The 6,045-nt window shown below is 35.6% G+C and overlaps 1 non-coding gene across 1 annotated transcript; it reads left to right on the plus strand.

Annotated features, from left to right (window-relative positions):
- The first annotated feature begins 792 nt into the window (after positions 1 to 792).
- TRNAT-AGU (transfer RNA threonine (anticodon AGU)) lies at positions 793 to 866 on the plus strand. The gene has a single exon. It is a non-coding gene; the product is annotated as a tRNA-Thr (tRNA).
- The last annotated feature ends 5,179 nt before the right edge of the window (positions 867 to 6,045 follow it).

Consider the following 6,045-nt stretch of genomic DNA (forward strand, 5'->3'; position numbering starts at 1 on the left):
TTTTTTTTCCCAACTGTAATTTTTCACCCAAGAATCGTCCCTGGACCTTTTAGATTAGTTATAATGAGACCCGTTTTGCAGCTCTCATTGGACTCACATGTCTCATTGGACCTCACATGTAATAAGTTACTTTTGTAACTTATTACATGTGAGGCAGGATTGCTGAAGTTTAAATAGAAGAAATTTTAATTAGCAGTATAATGACTGGTAAAAAAAATGTATGAAAGAAAAAAATATTTCTATTCTTTTAGAAGAATATTGAGATAACTATCTCCCCACCTCACTCCTTGGATTCGCTCCTGAATGCATCTTAAGAATATGGATATAGTGGATGATACATCCTTTACTGAATGAAGAAAACCTATCACATGGATGTGCCAGTTGAGAACAATGAGCAAAACGCCTTAAAGCAGTTTTCATTCTTTTCGAATAAACTATTTCAAATAGATATTGCTAATCATACATGTTCTTGAATAATAATAAAACGTATTCATTCTGCTGGCCTACGTAACATATTTTTTGTGTTGCAAAATTATACGAGAACTTCTATGTTTGCACTGATCATTATTCATGCAATACTTATCATTCTCTTCTTTAAACTTATTTACTAACAAAACATTCACAGCTGATTCACGAATGATTCTCTTTGACGTTGATTAAGTAATTGTAAATGATTAAACGCTGCATGTTTAACAGATGCAACAAACAAATCTAAATGGATAAACGAAATAAAACGAAAAGTTTGCATTTGTCCATCGTATGTAAGAGAAATAACGAAAGCTTTTCACCAGCGGCGCCGTGGCTTAGTTGGTTAAAGCGCCTGTCTAGTAAACAGGAGATCGTGGGTTCGAATCCCACCGGTGCCTGCTAATTTTTTTTTTTTGTTTTTATTTAACTCAAGTAATTTTAATTTCGTAATTTATTCATTCATTTTTTATTTGCTCGATTTTAAATTCTCTAAAACACTACACACATAATATATATAAAATTAATACAGAATTTTACGCATTTCTAACCTTTAATGTTCACTGTACATGATCATCATTATTATTTTATGGTCTTGGTATAGTTTCTAGTTTACATTTCATGTACCATTGCTTATCAAATAAGCTAATTTCACTATTTCGAACTTTGTGTTTTCAATAAATAATTAACAAAAAAAAAGGATATTTATTTCATAATGGTGAAATGTTTTTCAACGCTAGTAATGTTTTAATAAATAACCTTGAAATGTTATTACATATGATTTCAGTATTTTATTTCCTTTATTGATTAAAAAAGACCCCCCCCCCCCCACACACACACATAAAAAATAGTTTAATGATGATTACTAGTAGTTTGCATTGATAAAGATTATAATCTTTGAGAACTACAGTTCAGAAATTCTTCAGGAATTTCGGAAACATTTCGGGGAGACACGCTGTTGTGGATTTTTATTTTATTTTATTGACTGATTGATTTTTTATATGAGACAAATTTATTAAAATATGTTGCCGCCGCTCTTATTATTATTTTTTTTTAATCTTAAATTAGGTTTGTTACTAGATCTGTGTCTCGATTTTATCTCCTAAAACACTGGTTCCCAACCTTTTCCCACTTGTGTAGCCCTTTTAAACCCATTTCTATAAATTGTACCCCTTGCTTTTAAAATAGCTGTTTTTTAATACTGACATTTATTGTTCCATGACAAACGTTTTGCATTTTATTTACTTTACTTGTTTTTCCGCAATTACTGATTATTTTTCGTGAGCCCCTGAAAGGCCCATCACGTTCCTCCGGGGGTACGCGTACCACCGCTGGAACCGATGTCCTAAAAGAAGAAACAATTAGAAAAAGAAATCTCAAGTTGGTGCCCATTTTTTTACTTTTAGTTTTATTTTTTTACTAGAAAGATATTTGGAGAGCGATACAGTTCAGCAAAAGTTAATCTAGTTTTAATATATTGGGATTAGAAACGCGTTTATTACTACCTACATGATTCTACATTTTACATTTCGCAACTAGAGATGGAGTTCGCATTCTGAAAATTTTATTATTTATTAACTGTCGAATTATTTGTGCTAATTATTGAATACTAAATATTATTTATTTATTATTTTAAATTACTATCTTTCAAAGATATTACGGTTCACCTGCGAAAATTGATATTACATTTCTGTAATCTCATTCATCATTGCAATCACCTTACTTAAGAAATAATAATTATTATCATGACATTATAATAAACCCACAGGCACATTGCTGTTTGCAAATGATCCAATTGTATTAGCTCATCAGAAGATGGTCTACAGAGATCAGTGAAATCATTAAACGAAATTTCAGAAATTTTTCAGAAATTTCAGAACAATATTGTGAGATTATCGAAAGTAAAGACAAAAATAATGGCTTTCAAATGAACCCAATAAGAAGTAAAATAGAGATAGATAATAAAATATTAGAACAAGTAAATACATTCAAATAACTGGGAAGCGACTAATCATATAAAGATGAAAAATATTTGACATTCAAATATCAAATTTTGTTCAAGTAAACGAAATAATAAACAATGTATTTAAGTCACTCCTGGTACCACCAGAATCCGACTGTAGAGCGTCCTCTTGAAACCTACTTTATTATATGGAAGATATTTGGACAGCGATACAATTCAGGAAAAGTTAATCTAGTTTTAGACCATAAAAAAAAGTAAGAAAAACGGATTCAAACAGAAGAAATTAAATTTCTCAGAAAAGAAGCTAGATGTACCAAGGGAGACCATAAACCAAATGAAGAAATGTTACAATTGCTGAATGTTCTTCCATTTTAATGACAATATTGCAGAAATTATTGTTCTTTTTTCTGGGGGGGGGGGGGAATCGAATAAGTTTACCTACGTATTCGACATATATTTCATATTATACTCTATTGCAAATATAAACCAGTTAACTACTATATAAGTAAATATAAACAAAAATGGTTAGAGCACGTAAATCGAATGGACTTTTTTTTTTTTTTTTTTTCATGTTGAGCCCAGACACGAAAGGTTGGTTGATCAACCTGAAGTACGGTGTATGGGTGGTGGGCTGGGAAAGGAGAAACTTGTTTACATTTGATTTAAAAGCCTGTATATTGTATTCCTTGGGAAATAAATGCATCAGGGGGAAGACTGTTCCACAGTACAGCAGTAGCAGGGATGAAGGAGAAGGAGAAGAAACTTGTTCTGTGGGTTTCAAGGTGCACTGTGAAGGGATGTTGAGCAGCAGCTGCAAGAGCTAAGTGGAGGAAATATTGATGCTATTTCAGACGAACATTTTCCATGGAAATATTTGTAGAATACACAAAGTGCGGGAAGCGAGTTGGTAAGAGATGGGTCATTAATAAGTCTAATTGCTCTCCTCTGCATTGCGTCAAGCATTTTGTGGGTCCTATCCCATATGTGAGAGCAGTATTAAATGGTTGGGCGAATTTGGGATTTGTATAAAGTTAACAGCTGTTCAGGGGTGAAGTAACGTCTTGAGCGAAAGAGAAATCCTAGTTTTATGCCAGGAGAGCCTTGACTGCCAAAAATGCTATACGAATATAAAATAAATGGTAAAAGAAGAATTGGAAGGCCAAGAAAGCGATGGCATGAGACCGGAACAGGCCACTTGGCTTAAAAATCCATGACAGAAAGAAGAAGCGATCGTAGAGCCCTTAGTGGGTTAACTGTGAGGGAGCGACTTGTGTGTCATTTGACTTAAAGTCTGTGTAACTTGGAATTTCCTTCGACATTTGAACTTTTCGCTCTACAATTTAGTTATTGTGTCTGTTCGCAAAGTTAAAAACGAATTCTGCATGAATGAAAACAAATAACGCATTCTACAGCGTGTCAAGAGATCACCTTAGCAATGAATTTATTTGTATGAATTTACCGCTTTTATTCTTCAGATCAGTGCAATGAAACCCGAGCAATTTATGTTCTTACATTTTAATAACAATATTGCAGAAATTCATTTTTGGGGAAGACTCGAATATGCTTATTCACATATTCGACTTACAGATATTTCATATTCTAATCTATTTACAAAACCATGACAACTGAGTACGAAATTCGAAAAATTGAGAGCAATCATAGAAATAATAATGACATTAATAATACTTATTATTGGTATTGCTTTACTTTCACGTTACACAGAGAGTTAGGCAAATACATGACTTCTGTCATAACTGTTTGTTTCAATTCGTAAAGCGTTGGATCTTGGAAATGGTGGGGGGGGGGGGAGCAAACACTTAGCTTGTAAATACTGTAGATAGCATCCTATCTTGATTTACGCTCACGAGTAGACCTACGCTTCACCGTGCAGGTATTCGAAACCAAAAATCTTACGGAATAGGTCGCTCAGTCCTTATTCCAGGGTAGATAGCATACGTGATCATAAATATCACGATTTTTTTTTCTTCTGTAAATCAAAACCATACAAGTGCAGAAATGGCAAGCATTCTCTGAAGTGATTTATAAAGTTATCAATAAACAAGACATAATTTAGATGAAACAGCGAACTTTTTAATAAATACCTCTGCCATTATTTTATGAAAGCAATTATCTTAAATAAATAATTTTGTGTGTGTGTGTGTTGATAGCAATCATTTTCGGTATACATCGATGGTGTTTTTTCCCCTCAGATGGCAAAATGTTTTAGAATGGCAGTTTATCTTCTTTTGTCCTCCATTAATAGCATAAATATAATCCTATAATAAAATGACTAAAATATAACTGTATGCATTTAGTCTGTATTTAAAATTTAAATGTAATCTGCATTTAAAATTACAGCCACACAACACACGCTGTATAGAAAGAAGTCACGGAACCATATTGTGAGGAAATAAACAGCTATGGAGCCTACCTTAATCAGATGTGTAGGACCTCCTTTCGTTGCGATGACTGCAGCAATTCCACGGGGTATATTTTCAACAAGCGTACGATTCCAATTAATGGGAATTTTGGACCGTTTTTCCTGTACTCATGTCTTGGACTGCTGTGGGGCGCACATCCCTTGACCTCACCCGACGGTCCCAGTTTATCCCACAATATTCAGTACGGTTGAGATCAGGGCTCTGCGGAGGCCAGCCACTTGTGGTGACTTTAATGTCAACAAACCATGCAGTTAAAGCAGCAGCCTTATGAAACGATGCATTCTTTTGATGAAAGAGGCAAAATGGTCAATTCCTTAGAAGCGTTGCAAAGTAGAAAGCTTTGCATTGTCCAGAATGTTTAGATACATCTCGGAGTTCAGTGTTCGGGGCACCACAAAAATCAAGAAAAACAGTACCATACCATCACACTGCCACCTCCGAATTTCGTTGTTGGGCTACACATTCTAGTAAGGGACGTTCACCACCATCTACTCAGTAGAGGGTGTAGCGTGATTCCTCTCTCCATCACACTGCTTGCCAAGCTTCCACGTGGCACTGTACACGCTCTTTGCACCATTCAAGACGACGCTGCATGTGGGTTTGGGTAATTTAGGGCTTGCATATTGCGGTCCTACCTTAGAAACCCTGTCTGTGAGCCTCGGTTGTGGATATGTTTGTGCAGATTCGTGTTCCAGTCGATGCACACTCGCACACAACGCATCGGCCGACGAATGACAGTTTTTACATATTTTCCTTCATAGCACTATACCGGAGCCTCCCTAGCTCAGTCGATATAGACGAAGCCCTTCGGTCGGAAAGATCTGGGTTCGATTCCCGTACATGACGTGAGGAACCTTTATCTGGTCTCTTTCGACTAAAGGTGAGTTAGCCGGTCTCATACGGGGGTAAAGAGGTTTTTTCACACCAATACTCTGGTTTTTCGTCCCTCAGATTAGGGAAACTCCTGGTACACACACACAAAACACTTCTGGAATAAGGATTAACGAACATATTCCGGAGGATTTCGGTCTCGAATGCCTACACGGGAAGTGTGGATCGACGCGTGAGCGTAAAATCACCATCAGCACCATACGGTCACATTGGGTGAGTGTGGTGAGTTGTCGACTGCGAGTAGCAGTTGTGCTACAATTTCAGTATTGGTATCACTGGTGGCTA

The sequence above is a fragment of the Typopeltis vanoorti genome, chromosome 5 (assembly GCF_054136105.1).
Source record: "Typopeltis vanoorti isolate ZY-2024b chromosome 5, IOZ_Tvanoo_1.0, whole genome shotgun sequence".
Lineage (NCBI taxonomy): Eukaryota > Metazoa > Arthropoda > Arachnida > Uropygi > Thelyphonidae > Typopeltis > Typopeltis vanoorti.